This window comes from Lepisma saccharinum, chromosome 4 (assembly GCF_977018435.1).
Source record: "Lepisma saccharinum chromosome 4, izLepSacc3.1, whole genome shotgun sequence".
Taxonomy (NCBI): domain Eukaryota; kingdom Metazoa; phylum Arthropoda; class Insecta; order Zygentoma; family Lepismatidae; genus Lepisma; species Lepisma saccharinum.
The window spans coordinates 29,929,997-29,947,559 of record NC_139232.1 but is presented as its reverse complement, the minus strand read 5'-3'; positions in this window follow the sequence as shown (position 1 = coordinate 29,947,559).

Below are 17,563 nucleotides of genomic sequence, written 5' to 3'. Positions count from 1 at the left end.
AGTATAGTGGAACGATTCAACAGAACATTAAAAAATATCATGTGGAGACAATTTTCTCTACAGGGCAATTATGAGAGGGTGCCAATTTTACCCGAGCTAGTTCATGATTACAACAATACAGTACACAGTACTATTCACATTGAACCTGCTGAGTTTACCAAATCTGATGAGCAACGATTGATTTCTACTGTTTATTGTAAAAAGTATACATACACTAGCAAGAAGCCAAAGTTTAAAATAGGGGATCAGGTAAGGGCTAGTAAATATAAAGATTTATTCGAGAAAGGATTCACTAAAAATTGGAGTTATTCTCAGTGGTTCAAGTTTTACCAGGGAATAGAAATACATATATCATAAAAGATAATCATAACAAAATATTGAAAGGGAGATTTTATGAAGAGGAACTTAGTAAACAAAATATCGAGAAACATATCTAATCGAGAAAATATTGAAGAAGAAAAATAATAAATTGTATGTGAAATGGTTAGGTCTGCCAGACAAAAGTTGGATAGAGCAAACCAGGCGATTCTTTGACACCAACATGGAATGTGGTACAGCTTTTACGAGATGTAGTGAAAACTAAGAAAAAAAGGAGAATTGTTACCTGATAACATAAGATGCCTCATTGCAGGCCCATCAGGTTGTGGAAAAACCACTTTGCTGGTTGATAATTTCTTGCTTACCCCTAATTGGCTAGATTGGAAAAATAGGCACTTGTATGTATTCTCAAAGAGTTTAGAACAACCGAAATAACAACAACTCATGAAGCTGTACGAGGGACTGGGCATAGCAACATTTGCATCAACAATAAAACCTCTCGACCTATGTTTGAAAATTTCTGTTGTGGTATTCCATGATGTTATTCTAGAAAATCAGAATGAAATCAGATTTTTTTTACACAGGGTCGTCACCAAGAAATTTACTGCTTTTATTTAGCTCAAACTTATTCCAAAATTCCCAAACGATTACTACGAGATAATACAAACTTAATCTGTTTGTTTCCTTAAGATCGTACTAATTTGAAACATGTAATGTTATACGATGATTTTGTGGAAGGAGACTTAAATTACAACCAATTTTCAAAATTCTGTTCATCTTGTTGGAACAGCGACGATTTTGGATTTGTTACTATCGACATGACTCGGAAACATAACAATGGTAAATTTAGAAATAAAATCAACGACTTTTTAAACGTTGGAACGATATAAAATAACCATTAATCAAAAACAAAATATGACAAAACATAAAATAGAATATAATTCGAAATTACGAGAGTACTTGTCCAAATGTTTCAAAGGTTGGAAATCAGAGAATCGAGGTTTTTACGAACAACACAAGCGTCAAGACCAACCTATTATCGATGCAATCAGTGGTCTTGGTAAAGAGATTAAGAGTGTTACAGAACAACTGAAAACTTCATCAATGAATTGGTAACTCTTACTGCTAAAAATTATGCAGATTTTCCTCCTACGCCATTATCTAGTATCCACACTCCTCTGGTACTTAAGGAACCACCTGCTAAAGCAGCTATAGAAGAATCAGAAAAAATCGAGTTGGGTCCCCTGGCAAGGGATTAACTGAGTACTGGAAAATTCGAAAAAGACTAAGTATTTGGTTTGTATCCAACTATGGAGGGAAATGAAGGTGTAGAAAATTGGCAAATCTAAAGTTACATTCGAAGGGGATAACATAAAAATTAATTTTGGGTGGGAGAAACAGCTGGTCCAGATATCCTGGTACCGTAGGGCTATGGGAGCTCATTACCTAAACACAACCAAAAAATTTTACAGAAGATGATTATCTAAGTTACTCTGTAATTTTGACACTCTCTGATGCTTTGTACCAAAATAATGATGCCAGTCAAAAGCGTGTGACATCGAGTAGCGGGGATAAATACAAAAATCTGATTAAACCTATCTGGAATCATCTAAAAACCAGTAGTGATATAAAACAATACAATACTCTACCTAAGGAATTTGTATGGGTAAACGATGTGAGAAAACTTATAGATAGGTTGCTGGTTATAGCACGGAAGTAAAATGCTGGGAACAATAATTTCCATAATGAGAAAATGGGTATTGTAAACATGATTAGTGACAAATTAGCTAATTTTATTGTAAACGATCCTAAAGGTATAGGATAATTAATTAAAATTATCAATACTTTACCTCCTAAATTCTGGAATATATCAGAGGGTCGAGGATTAGTAAATGATATTATTAATAAACTTCCGTTCGAGTTACACGTACCTGGTTACCAATATTGTGGTCCTGGTACAAATCTTGAGAAACGAATAGAAAGAGGGGACAGGGATGCATCCTCTGGATGCAGCTTGTAAAGAACATGATATTGCATACAACACACACAAAGATCTGAATGATCCTCATGTGCCTGATCAAAAACTGGAAGAGGCAGCTTTTGGAAGATTAACAAGCAGAGTTGCATCATTGGGTGAAAAAATAACTGCATGGGGTACAACTATTGCTATGAATACAAAACAAAAATTAGGGTGGGGTTTGTAATATAAATACCCTGAAAAATAATAATAATAATAAAACAACATGAAACCAAAAGGAGTTGTATACCAAATACCATATCATGATCTTAAAAATTTAAAACTTAATTCGATTTAACTAAAAGCAAAAAGAAAAAAGAGGCAATGTATAGCCAAAGGAAATGGAATGAAATTATTACTCAGTACGCCACAATTAAAACGATTGCAAAATACAAGAAAGAAAACACACAGTGGAGGATTCATATTCAGCATTCCAGCTATCCTGGCTGCATTGGGGGCAGTTGGGAGCTTAGCTGGGCGTAGTGCTGCTATTGCCAAAACTGTAATTGATTCGAATTTTTTTGGCAGAACTAGAAGAGCAAAAGCGTCATAATCTTGCCATGGAGAAAAAAAATAGGCAAAGTTGTGAAGTCTAGAGTACTCAGAAAATTAAAAAAAGAAGAAGCTCTTACCAAACAAAACGTTGAATCTTTAATTAAAATATTTAAAATTAAACACTTCAGGGTGGTTTTCATGTCTGATTCTCAACCTAAAAGTAGTCCTCACTCTCGAGAATGTGGCGTGGTGAATTTGGACAAGTCCTAAAACATTGGTACTCACTGGATATGCTATTATAAACAAAATGACAATGCTTTTATTTTCGATTCTTTCGGAGGGGTACCCCTTACAGAATTAATTCGTTACTTGAAACATGTTAAAAATTTATTACAACGACGATCGTATTCAAGATTTCGATAAAATTATATGTGGTCATGTTTACATTACGATGCTCAGAATTTTAAATAAAATACCAAACATCCAATTAAAAGGTTTTCAAAAAGCTGTATTATATATTAAATATAGGAATTTTTCATCTCTCCAGCGAGACTTCGGTTTTGAAACTACATCTTCACGATGATATTATCTATCCAAAATTCATAGCTCTAAGAGCATTCTACAGTATGTATCTGATTCCGAATGTATTTACCTACAACAATATTATATTAGTAGGTAATGAAAAAATAATTATTCCTCCTGGACAGTATAACTTATCTACTTTACAGTTTGAATTTCCAACCACTGTCTTGCTTTCTCAAAATTCTGTAACACACAGAGTAGAGATTGTAACTTCCAATGAAACAGTGGACTTATCTACCATGGGAGAACTTTTAGGATTCGAGAACAATAGCAAATTAGAACCAGGTGTTAGGCACATAGGTAAATTTATACCAAAACTCTTAGCTATTGAGACATTGAATATTCACTGTAACATTGCCAAAAGTATGATTATCAAAGGAGAAGAAAATTCGATTGGCAGTCACAAATAGACAGGTATCATTGCTACATTTAAACCGAATTCGGAATTTATGGAACCAATCCCACCAGTCTATTTCCCTGTTTCTATTGATAAAGTTAATTACATAGAAATAACAATTACGAATGGGAAAAATTAAATCATCGATTTTGCCGGTAAGAGCACTGTGATAATAGAAATTAATATTTAAAATATATAAATAAATACCAAGATGGAAAATATTGAGAGTTATGAATTACAGTCCTTCCCTCCAAACAGAAGGACATTTGCAAATTTGAATCAGCATAATAAAGAGATACAGTATGACATCACAGTGGGGGACGGATTCATTCATCCACATAGATCTGATCTGTATATAAAATTTGATATTGTAAAACAAAGTAATGAAAAATGAAGAATATCCCCTCCCCGGGGCTAATATAAAACTTATAGATAATTTTGTTCCATTCTTATTTTCTCAAATTGAAGTCAGAAAGCATGGTACAGTGATTGACAGGATTGATTGTCCTGGAATTACATCCAGTACAGTGGGGACATTGAAACTGTCCAAATCAGAGAGTGCATATTATAAAGTTGGTGGGTTCGAAGCCAGAACAAAAATTCATGCAACAAGTCACACAGTACTGTTCTCCATGAGATTGCTATTTGGATTTTTCTCTGATTATAAAGAAATTATGTGGAAAGGAGGTTTGAGTGACATATTTCGCAGAGCACCCAATGATCATTATGCTATCATGAGATACAAAACTTTAAAAGCAGATGGAACAGCTAATGAGGCTAGTTTACCCGAAGCTGCGAAATGTGTGATCCAGTCTATGGAGTTGCGAATGCCTATTGTTAAATATGAATCGAATTATGCTCTCAAATACAAAGCCAACATTTTGAAAAATACCCAAATTCCGATTCCATTTTATACATACCAATGCATTCAGAAGCCTGTAGAAGGTAAATTGTTTGAATTTGACCTTACTAATCAGTTCCAATCTTTGCAATATGACATGCCAGAGTTTGTAGCTGTGTTGTTTCAAACAGGGAGAGATGACAATCAGGAAAAGGATAGCAGCCAGTTTGATAATTGTAAAGTTAAACATGTGTATCTGAAGAATGGCAGAAATGAAGTATTTCGTCGTGAAAATTACAATTTAAACATTAAGGAACAAGATTATTTAAAATTATATGAAGCTTATAGTGCATCTAAAGGAGTAACTGAAGGAAACATAGACATGTATTATAATCCAGATGAGTTCATAGTTCACAGACCAATGTTTTTAATAAATGCATCAAAAAGAAAATTGGTAGTTATAAATGATCGAACTAATATTAAATTAGTATGTGAATTTCATGAAACTCTACCTGAAAATACAATATGCAGTGCAATTTTAATTGTGGAGAAATCATATATTTATGATGTAAAAAATGAAAGAGTGATAGAAAAAATTTAATAACAGAGAATAATATATAAAAAATTAGACTACGTGTAGATTTTTCTTTGTTATTTTCAAAATTTTGGTTTGATGTTTGTTAGGTTTATTTTTTTTCACATGTGTTGAGTGCAATTATTATTAACTTTTAAACTAAAGTGCCCCCAAGGCAAAGTATGGATTCCACACTCGAGGATACACCTCTTGTCATCGTGTGGATCCAGGGCTACTTTTTTTATTTTATTCGCTGTAATCTCATGGTTTGAGCCTTGTATTCTATTATCTTCTCGAAGTATCCTCGACTGTGAAGAAAGGCAATCAATATAATCCTGGAATATTTGTTTGTTTTCCAAGGTATCTTTGCACGTTCCTTTTGCTTTCTTCGTGACGCTGCTCTCTGTTCTGAATGTATACATCTTCGAACGCAAACCAGCAAACTCAACAATAATATCACCGTTACACTCATCTTTAAATTTGCCGAGAACTTTCTTGTTGTGGGAAGGAATTCCAAATCTGTTAGGTTGAGGGTAGGAAGAAGTGTCGAAATACCCAAGCATGGAAGGATGTTTAAGATCTTCGTAGAGGTTAGGTGCTTGTATGTCATAAATAAAACTATCGGTGTCCATGTACAAAATTGACAGCTTATCATTGTAGAATGGTTTCATAATATTATAATGAAATTCGAACATGTACAGTTTCGACAAGTCAAGAACTGTTGCACCAACGTAGATAGGTTTTCTGAATTTTATTAATATGAATTAATTCGATCATGAATTTTATTAATTTTATATCTAAATTAAAAAGTGTTAAATTCTCGTTGTAAATTTTTCGCGATTTGAATCTAGGATCAGATACTAATTTTCTACATTTATTGTTATCTGTTCGGAAGGTAAAAGAAACTAAAGAAGGACTAAAATTAAATGGTGTGACTCAGTTGTTAGCATATTCAGATGATGTAGACTTACTGGGGGATGATATAAATACGATTAAGAATAATGCTAAAATATTTTTCAAAACTGCTAAAGAGATAAGTTTGGAAGTTAACAAAGAGAAAACTAAATATATGCTTACAGGCCGAAACCAAGTGTTAGGTAATAATCAAAATCTAATTATTGATAACAACTCGTTTGAACCAGTTTCCAAATTCAAATACTTAGGAGTAATATTAACAAATGAAAATTATATTAAAGAGGAAATAAAAAGTAGGCTTAATTCAGGAAATGCATGTTACTTCTCTCTTCATAAACTTTTGTCTTCTCGTTTAATATCTAAGAAACTAAAAGTTAAAATATACAAAACAGTAATTTTGCCTGTAGTATTATACGGGTGTGAAACTTGGTCCCTTACATTAAAAGAGGAACATAAATTGAGAGTATTTGAAAATAAGATCCTTAGGAAAATCTTTGGACCTAAAAGGGATGAGGAGACAGGTGAGTGGAGAAGGTTACATAATTTAGAACTACATAATTTGTATTCATGTCCAGATATTATTAGAATAATTAAATCAAGAAGACTTAGGTGGGCAGGCCATGTGGCACGAATGGGAGAGGAAAGAGGAGTTTACAGGATTCTTGTTGGGAAACCAGATGGTAAGAGACCTGTAGGAAGGCCAAGACGAAGATGGAGGGACAACGTTGAGATGGACCTAAAGGAAATCGGTAGGGATGGAAAAGAGTATATAGATCTTGCTCAAGATAGGGACAGATGGAAGGCCTGTGTTGCTGCAGCCATGAACCTTCGGGTTTAAGAAGGCTAGAGAGTTAGTTAGTTAGTTAGTTATTGTTATCTGAAACCAATTTTATATATATATGCTTTCTGACGTTCTCCATTGTCTTTCCATAAACGGCATTATTCATTAGTTCATAAATATCTTTATCTAATTCTGAAATGGCAGCTGTTCTGTGTCTCGTGTTGGTCTCAACATAAGATTTTAACCATGGAGAGTGTTTGAACTTGAGAATTCTTCTCACATTTACTACCTTAACACCCTTCCCAATGAAAAGCTGGAGATTATTGCAGTGGACGACATATCTCTTTTTTCTCTCCAGAGTTAACATAAGCTTGCTTTGATTAGAATCAGGTGGACATTTAATTTCGGGAGACGGAGGTATATCAGAAAAAATATCATGCAAATTATATGGAAATTCAATGTCTACCTCAATGAACAGACCAAATTCACGATCGTCGAAATAATTAATATCAATTGAAATAGGATCTATCCACTGGAATCCTCCGAATGGAAGTTTTTGTATCATTGCGAATCCGTAGATATTGTTTACGTCAGCGTAAAATATGTAATTCGATGGTCGATTTGCATCGTATTGATTCTCAGACATGTGAATATTGTTTGCCTTTGCGTGTCTCTGCGAGCATTGCACCATCCCCCCAGGTATCCCCCTCTCGATGAATAGTAACATGTCCACATCCGATATCAATTCCAACTTGATCCTGGTCTGTAGCAACATAGCAGACCACACCAAACCAGGAAGATTGTAGAAGTATGCTGGATCTAATTTATAAATATTTATTGCTGTTTTTCTGAATACCTGAAAAACATCAGCAAGTATTGTTATGTCTAATTTGAAATACGCATCGTGATAATCGCCGAGAGTGTTACATCTCAATTCCTTCAATATTAATTTCGCATGTTCGTATTCTTTATTCGTAAGTCCTTTTTTTTCAGTTGACTGAAGAATTCTTTTTGAGGTAGGAGAGTGTCATCGTTAAATTTAGATTCATCGGTTACATATTCGTAAGGATAAATGCCTTTACGTTTAATCAGTTCTACGTGTATGTTGGGAAAACTAGCTTTTGTAATTTTAAATTGTTCGTCAGTAAGTTTACTCGCTAAAGCATCGAGACTTGCCGATAGGAATCTAAAAGAATATAGAAACCTCATCTCTATGATTTCATTCGTTCCTGGAATATTAACTTTCTTGCTTATAGAAATATAACGTTCTTTGTTTTGAGCAAGAATATATATTATTTGCGTATGGTATCCAAGATTCCTAATTAAAAAAATGGAAGTCGTAATTCTATCTATTGTGAAAAAATATTGGTACGAATTTAGGCTTCTGGATTTTGAGGTTGCAGGTGTTACAGATTCCAGTAATGTAGATTCCGGTGAAGTGATTGTGGTGAAATAATTTCCGATTCTCATCCGTGAATTGTTGATCACACACCGGAGACGTTTCAATGTTATTGTAAGATTGAAGTTCATCGCTAGATAATGGAAGCATTGGTTTCGATTGGCATAAGAAGCTGCCAATATTCTCAACCTCTTCCACCATCTTTTTAAAAAAGAGTTCAATAACGTTCGGTCCGCGATATATATATGGTTTATCTATCCTATCCTGCCAAACAGGATATTTGGATCATGAAGCTGGTACGGTGTTGTGGAATTAAATTCGGGATCCGGATCGCAATAAGACAGTGGTTTGAGAAAAGCCTCAAAGTCTGAGATGATAATGGCCGGATGTTCCAACAAGGCCTTGTGTATTTTCAATTCTTCGAATTCATTTGCTTTGGGCATCAACATGCGAGCCGGTCTGTTGACTCTACAGTAGACTTTATGTTCAGCAAGTTTTTGTTTGGCAATTTCTTGAGTTTGGAAATGTTTGTAATTACGTCGGTCACGATCGTCGAATACGGTTAAACACCTTGGATATAACGTTCTTCGTTTTGAGCAAGGATATATATTTTTTGCGTATGGTATCCAAGATTCCTAATTAAAAAATGGAAGTCGTAATTCTATCCATTGTGAAAAAATATTGGTAAGAATTTAGGCTTCTGGATTTTGAGGTTGCAGGTGTTACAGATTCCACTAATGTAGATTCGGTGAAGTGATTGTGGTGAAATAATTTCCGATTCTCATCCGTGAAATGTTGATCACACACCGGACAGGTTTCAGTTTTATTGTAAGATTGAAGTTCATCGCTAGGTAATGGAAGCATTGATTTTGATTGGCATAAGAATCTGCCAATATTCTCAACCTCCTCCACCAGCTTTTAAAAAAGAGTTCAATAACATTCGGTCCGCGATATATATGTGGTTTATCTATCCCAGGGGTTTCCAACTGGCGGCCCCCGTTGTCTTTTTCTGCGGCCCGCGAAGCCAGTTTGCAAAATACATTAATTTTATTTATTTTTATTAAAACACGTTATTTTTTTACTGAAGGAACGGATGCTCTGTGAAGAAAGACAATATCACAGGTAGAATTGATTTTGCAGTCAATAATGATAATCAGAAGAATCTAAAGTGAAGTAACTTTCTCTTCACACCATGCATTCCATTCCTTCGCTATGTGGAATAAGCTCGCCTGCTTCCGCGAAGGCTTCACTCTTTGTGTTCAGAAACAAACTGCAGATCGGCGCTATAGAGATCTGTTTTACTACGCACGAAGTACGAAGAGATTTCCAGTGTCCTAACTCGAATTGTACGGCGAATGATTCTTAAAGATTGTGCAAATATCGAAATGATCAATATCTCCAAAAAACGTAAGATTGAAAATTAAAATAGCTTCTCTCCAACTTGAATTGCGTGATTTGCAAGGCGATGTGTTCCTTCAAACAAGGCAAGAAAAGGGGCCAGAGTTTTTCAAATACCTTTCAAAAGAACGCTTTCCAAACCTTCGTAGTGTTGGACAAAGAATGACATCGATGTTGGGCAGCACATACACGAGTGAAAGTGTTTCTTCTTCAATGAAGTTCATCAAGAACCGCTCCAGAAGCCGACTGGCAGATTCTTCACTGCTTCACCCTCTGAGACTTTCCAATACAGAAATACAAATACAAGCTTAATAAAAGAAGCAGATCGGGCTCAATTTTCACATTGAACACTTACTATGAAGGATTTTTATTTGTATGGTGTGTCTTTAATTTCTTTCATCAATAAGTATTGGGTTTTTCTGAAATAAATTGTGATTATACAATTTTGATTTGTAATTCCATTGTTTTATTGCCTCATTTTAGAAATTTAGGTCATGCGAAAGTACTACATTTTCAGTTAAGTACTTACAATTTTTGAAATTTTTAATCCCCCCCAAAAAAAAGAAATGCGGCCCGCTTATCAACTGCTCGATATAATTTTGGCCCTCGGACCTTTTGAATTTGGAAACCACTGATCTATCCTATCCTGCCAAATAACAACATATCCAAAACTATTTTGATCATGAAGCTGGTACGGTTTTGTGGAATTAAATTTGGGATCGGATCGCAATAAGACAATGGTTTGAGAAAAGACTCAAAATCTGCGATGATAATGGCCAGATGTTCCAACAAGGCCTTGTGTATTTTCAATTCTTCGAATTCATTTGCTTTGGGCATCAACATGCGAGCCGGTCTGTTGACTCCACAGTAGACTTTATGTTCAGCAAGTTTTTGTTTGGCAATTTCTTGATTTTTGGAAATGTTTGTAATTACGTCGGTCACGATCGTCGAATACGGTTAAACACCTTGGACAAACTTCGATGTGCCCATCAAGCTTGGTTGTTTGGCTTCTGACCAAGCGGGAGAGTGAACGAATTAGCGTGTAATGATGAACATCATCGTCAGCAATGAGAAGCAGATTGATTTTCACGGCTTCGTCATCAACAATATTAGTTATCCTAACGGGATGCACAAAATGCTTAACTGAAGTATACGAATATACATTTATAGGTAATCGTTTTCCTTCTCCATTTCGTACCCTGTTTTTAAACTTTTTTATGTCAGAAATAGCAACAGGCTATTTCATGCCTGTCATAGCATATTCAATCTCATCGATATATTGTGTGTAATGACTAACCTGTTGCGGATTATTTGAACAATGAACCGGGTGAAGCGCCGCTAAAATGCACCACATAAAACACTTATTGTCAGTGTTATGAATGTTCAGCACTGCTCTCTTATGCTGAATTTCTACCGAAAGTGGAACGTAACTCGAAGCAGAAAAAGATGTAAATTTTTTACATAAGCGATTAATCTGTGAGGACTTCTACATAAACACCAACCTGATCCCTTAGCCTCGAATTCATCATGTTTCCTAATCAATTCACTAGTAAGATTAGAATAAAAACATTCAAATTATCAATCTCTCCCAAATAAAGAACTTGGTTTTTCGTTTTGTTAAAAAAAATATTTCTTGTACCATTGGTTTTCTCATATTTACAGATTAGATCAACATATACTTTTATGGAGTTGTTTTCCAGTTTATTTTTCAAAATATTTATGATAGATGTTTTAATTTCACTCGAGAAACTAGAAATATCACAGCCTGGTTTCGAAGTAAAAAGAAAATCCAGGAGTTGGTTGTTGAATGCAGATGTAATCGGCTTTTGGTCATTAGACATCTTAATTTGTTTGGAAGTAGAAGCTTCAGTTTCAGGATGATCATTTTTTCTTTTCAATGTTCCATGTAAGGTTGATGTCTTGCAAATTTTCATGTGTTTACTTAAATTAGCAATTCTAATTATTTTTCCACATTGAGTACAAGGCTTAGTAGGTAACGAACGATTTATTTTTGAACCTGTTTCGCTACATTTTGCCCTATGCTTGCTAATTTTGGAGATTAATTTCTCACAAATAGCACATCCGATGAACTTGGTAGATGACTTTTTAAATATGCTTTAAGGAAATAACAATAAGACGCACAATCAACTCAAAATTCAATGAGATTCTATTTACTAGAAAAAAATACTTTTAAATTTACGATAATTGATAGAATGTAACTTAAAAACAATAGTTATAATTATAATAATTTTCTTCAGCTCTGGTATTTATATATAAATTTTCTCGGAAAAAAGTACAAAATTCAATACAAATACAAATTCATACAAATTCAATCTGTGTGAAAAAACGACTTGAACCATCTTCAAAATAAAATAATTGTAGCTATTACAATAAAATTTTCAGCTATGTTATTTATACAGAATTTCCGGAGACAACAAGTAACATCTGATCACATCAAAACTCAAGCTGATCGAAATTACTATGAAAAAAATAATCACTTGATACACTTTTTTAACTTAAAATAATAAAATAGTACGTAGCTTTAAAATAAATTAAATACTTAACTTTTAACAAAAAAATTATGAGGAGTACTGTAACAACACATCCGTACTCTTCAAACGCTCTCACGATACTGACTAATTTGTAATGCGAAAAGCCTTTAAGTAACCTAAGCGCGGACCGCTTTGAAAACATCCGAAACAGTGAGCCAATCAGAAGACACGACATCATCGCATTACGTCATAACCAACCAATCAGAAAACAACACGTCAGATACGGGTCATCATAATATTGCGTAATAACTTGTTGCATAACATGATGCAATAATTTACCCTTACGAGCAATCGCAATGTTTCGTAATAACTTGTTGCGCAATGTTGCTTAATAACTTGTTGCGCAACATGATGCAATAGAAGTAGACTGGAAGTAGACCGGAAGTAAATTTGGGTGAGTGTGCGTGGGTGTGCGTGGGTGGGTTTTGTGGGTGTGCGTGGGTGTGCGTGGGTGTGCGTGGGTGGGTGTGGTTGTGCGTGATTGGGTGTGGGTGTGCGTGGGTGGGTGTGGGTGGGTGTGGTTGTGCGTGGTTGGGTGTGGGTGTGCGTGGGTGGGTGTGGTTATGCGTGGGTGGGTGTGGGTGGACGTGTTACGTACTCTAAGAAATTATGACACTCGTACGAAGTATGAGATGAAAAATCACAGATTTGGAATACTATAAAATCGACAAAAACATAATCAAAATAGGTTTCCCATTGTACTTAAATTAATGAAAATAATACGCCTCGTACCAGGTATGACTTTGAACACCTCCAATCCCCCTACTCACTAGAATCATGTAATATTTGTTTTGGGTTATTATTAGCTTCTCACCCGTGCTTGTCACAGAAGTCGTTGAATAGCGAAGAAGAAAGAAACACCGTTTGTATTATTCTACGTATAAGTGAGTTATTAACATTGGATGCCCCTTTCTCATAAATCTAAAATATTTGAACTCCACACATTATTTGTACTCCAACCGAAGATTGTAAGGGGAATAATTCAAATGGGTGATCAGTTTATCTCTTTGTCTTCGAACCCCGGCAAAGTTGGAGGTTAGTTTCTATCGCGAAAGGGAACTCAAAATGTAAAATTTTCATTATCACGCGTTAGAATCCCCGACAACACTCTGTGCAGCGTCATCCTCGTCGCAGAAAAGACATTCGTCCACGACGTCACGAACGAGAGAGTGACGGAGCAGTTTTAACACAGAGTCCAACAGAGGTAAGCGCATAGGTTATATGCCGAGTACAATGGGGGGAAAATCCGAGCTTTCTGCGATCATTCGTTCAGAAGTTCAAAGCAAACAAAGTTAATTCTTGGCAAGTGGGGCAAAGTGGTTCTCGGACAATAACTAGCGAATCCCACATATTCTTGTAGCATGCAACACGTTGATTAATATGCAAAAAAATCCTAGCTCTCTGCGATCATTCGTTCAGAAGTTATATATACAGTAAAAGTTAATTTTGACACGTGGGCGAAAGTGGGGAGTGGGATATGGAATTTACAAAAATGGCATGCATGTACTTGCAGTTTACACCGCGTCCTTTTGGTTAAGCTTTGCTGGATTTTGTCCGTTTCGTTCTATTTTTTACCGTTTTCGAGATACGGACCACCGAAAAATTTTTGGAGGTGGGTCAACATTGATCGTAGCCCCTCCAAACGTGGTACGTGGTTCCTCAACCATCACAAAATGATTCTTCGAAGTCAAAAAATTTGTCCCGTTTTTGCTCTTTCTCTTGCCGTTTTCGAGGTGTGGACCACCAAAGTTAATTTTGGCAAGTTGGTCAAAGTGGTTATCGTTTTTTCGATTGCCAGCTGGATAGTATAAAATAGCAAAATTTGCAAGAGCTGAGTTGGATAACACTGCTCGTATCATACTGACCCCACACCGTGAAAGGTTATGCCCAGAGGACCCCATATGAGACACACTAGAACTCCCTTGAGAGAACATCGTTAAAAAACTATGTCGTGGACCCCTTTAAGCACACATCGTAAAAAGCTTATGAGCTTCTAAAAAAAACATCGTGAAACGCTACGCCGAGAGCCAAGACCCCTCAAACACGTCGAGATAGGGCCCATGAGGCTTAAACACATCGTGACAGGCTATAGGCCCCCAAAAATATATCGTAGAAGGCTACACCGAGGGCCTTTCATACTTATTGATGAGATTCGTACAAATTATTATGCAGAATCGGCTATTTCATACTACGTTTGTGTATATAAATGGAGAAGATCGAAGACTTGCTTTTGTGCAAGGTTAGTGTTTCCAACCCCTAATAATCTTAGTGTTCTTGCTTCCGTCAACATAGCAGATTCTAATATGTGGCGACAAATCTTACAAGTTAATGGCACATACATTATTATGTTTTTAAACTAACTATTTGACGAAGAAGAGAGATTTTCCAGGAAAATATGAAGACATTCATTCAGCCTGAACTGCTTTTGGGAGTTTTATTATCCTACTTTCGTGTTCAAATTGCAAGCTAGAAAAACAGTTTGCATACGTGTAGAGAGTAACGAAAGTGATCCTGAAGTCACATCATTCGGGCCTTGATAGATATTCCTACTGGCTTGGATTTTCTCCAGTCCACATCTTGAATGTCAATTTGATTTATTTTTTGATAGCTTCGTTTTTCTTCCACTTTTAACAAATCGCGAAGAAGAAAATAAATGACGATATGAGAAAATTGATGAAGGGACACTCGGAAACAACACTCACGCTCAGGTCGGCATTCGAACCCGGGTCCTCTTGGTGAACGTCGACGTTGCTACTACGTTAGCTAGAGAAAGAGATAATCGAACCGCCATCCACTCCCCTATGCTTTCAAATGAATATAAGATATTCCCCAAGCGCAGGGATTCCGGAAATGTTTGTTTATTGTTATTAGTTATGAAATACTGAGTATCTCGAACATATTTTCCTGAAATTTTCCCGCCATTCTCTTGTAAATTTGGACACTGCATTGCATTAATAATTAAAATGCAAGTCTTTCCTTTATCCGACGTTTCTTTTCACTCTCGTTTGAGTTAAATATCAGCATCGGAGCCGATCCAGTGTGGCAATACAGCCGAAGTATAGATTCTGGAAAACAGCACTCTGCAGTTTTCCTTACCACTAAAGTTTTTCACTTGATGCAGAGAATTTTCTGAATTGCCGAGTGAATAAAAACTGTTACAGGAAAGCCTTGCATGTTAATTATTAACGCAATCCAGTGTCCAATTTTACAAGAGAATGGCAAAAAAATATTCGAGATACTCAGTATCTCATAACTAATCTAAGAAAAAAAAACTACCTCAATCCCTTTGCTTGGGCAAAAACCCATAATCATTTGAAATCAGAGGGGAATGGATGGTGGTTCCGTCCACGTTCACCAAGAGGACCCGGGTTCGAATGCCGACCTGAGCGAGGGTGTTCTTTTCGAGTGTCCCTTCTTCAATTTTCCAAATCTCATCATTTATCTTCTTCGTCCCGATTAACTATAAGTGGAAGAAAAGCTAAGCTAACAAAAATAAATCAAATTGATATTCAAGATGCGGTCGGGAGAAAATAGCAATCCAAAACAATAAGAATATCTATCTCTATTTCTGTAACTGCCCAAATGACGGGACTTCAGGAACTTCTTTCTCTTACGTATGCAAACTGCTTTTCTAGCTTGTAATTTGAACACGAAAGTAGGATAATAAACTCGCAAAATCAGTACATGCTGGATTTATGTCTTCATATATTCCTCGTCGTCGCCTAGTAATCAAGGGGTCCTGGGTTCGATACCCGGTGGAGGCACATAGTGGTTCGGATCCCACTTTAAACTGTAGGTCCAGTCCCGATTAGCCTTACTGTGCATAAAGTGTACTTAAAACACCAAATCAACAACAACAAGAATCATAGATTCATGAAAAACCACTCTTCTCTGTCAAATAGTTAGTTTAAAAATATAATAATATATGTGCCATTGACTTACAAGATTTGTCGCCACATATCAGAATCTGCTATGTTGACAGAAACTAGAGCACGATGATCGTTAGGGGTTGGAAACACTAACCTTGCACGAAAGCACGTCTTCAATCGTCTTCATTAATATACAAACACAACATTAACTTATAGTCTGTGAGCAATATGTGCACAGCATAGAGTCACTATACCATAAAGCGTACAGCTTTAAAATGAATGTAATTAGAGAGAGGAGACATTGAAAGTTTGGAACCGGACAGGTAGAAGTGCAATCTTCAAGAGAAATCACCCGAGTAGCATGGTTTCCGCACCGCGGCTTTTGTCCATGTCGGTAAAACATCAGCTTCTTAAGCTGAAATCCTAGGTTCGATTCCCCGAGTGGTCACTTTTTTGCCTTTTCTGCCAAACGGGTGCCACGAAAAGTATTTCACTGAGTAACAGATTTATACTTTGTTGTTTTTGTATGGTAGTACACGTACGTGTGTTTTTTTAGTTTGGGACGTATTTTTCTTTCTTGTGTTGTTACTGCAATTCCTTGCATATAACAAACTCTCCCAAAGTTTTCTTCTGGTAACAAATCCAACCGGAAGATCAAACGTTATTCCTCTCTGAGTGAAAATCACAGAATTTATGTTCGAAACTTTGAATTAGATCGGTAAATGAATATTAATTAATGTTTTCCGTCATTCATTACTTTCCTCGTTTCACTCCCTCTCACACACGCACACACACAAGCACGCACACTGACAGACTGGTTGCACGCTCGATTCAATATAAGTAATTCTTGAATGAGAGAAGGAATTTACTGTTAAAATTTTAAAGTCAAGACATTCCTGTCTGTCTGATTGAAGGTGTAATTTTTAAAAACAGATGAAACTAATCTTCAGCTACGATTATTGGACAAAAAACATTGATGTTATGTTTAGAAAACAAACGTAAATTAATTTTATTGAGAATTAGATATTTAAATCATTTTCAGCATATTCAGTAAGATAGTAAGATGGCGGCGGGTGGTTCTTCACGAACTTCGTGCGGAAAATGTAAAAAGCCGATATTTGCTAAGCAAATGAATCTGGCCTGTTCTTTGTGCAACATTAAGTTCCATGTGAAATCATGTTTGAATTTGGGTCCAACGGAATATGAAATTTTTATGGCTGATGGCAAAAGTTTGTTTAAATGTGATTCCTGTCTCAAGACTAGAGATGATAAAACACCCGTCACTCGTACACCCAGTTCTCTTGATCGTGTTGGTCGCAAAGATGGAGATAAATTGGATTCTTCAGCTGAAAGTGAAGTAAGTTTTTGTGAAGGTAACTCTCAAGTTAATGAGTGTGACAATTGCATTAGTATTGCTTCAGTTTT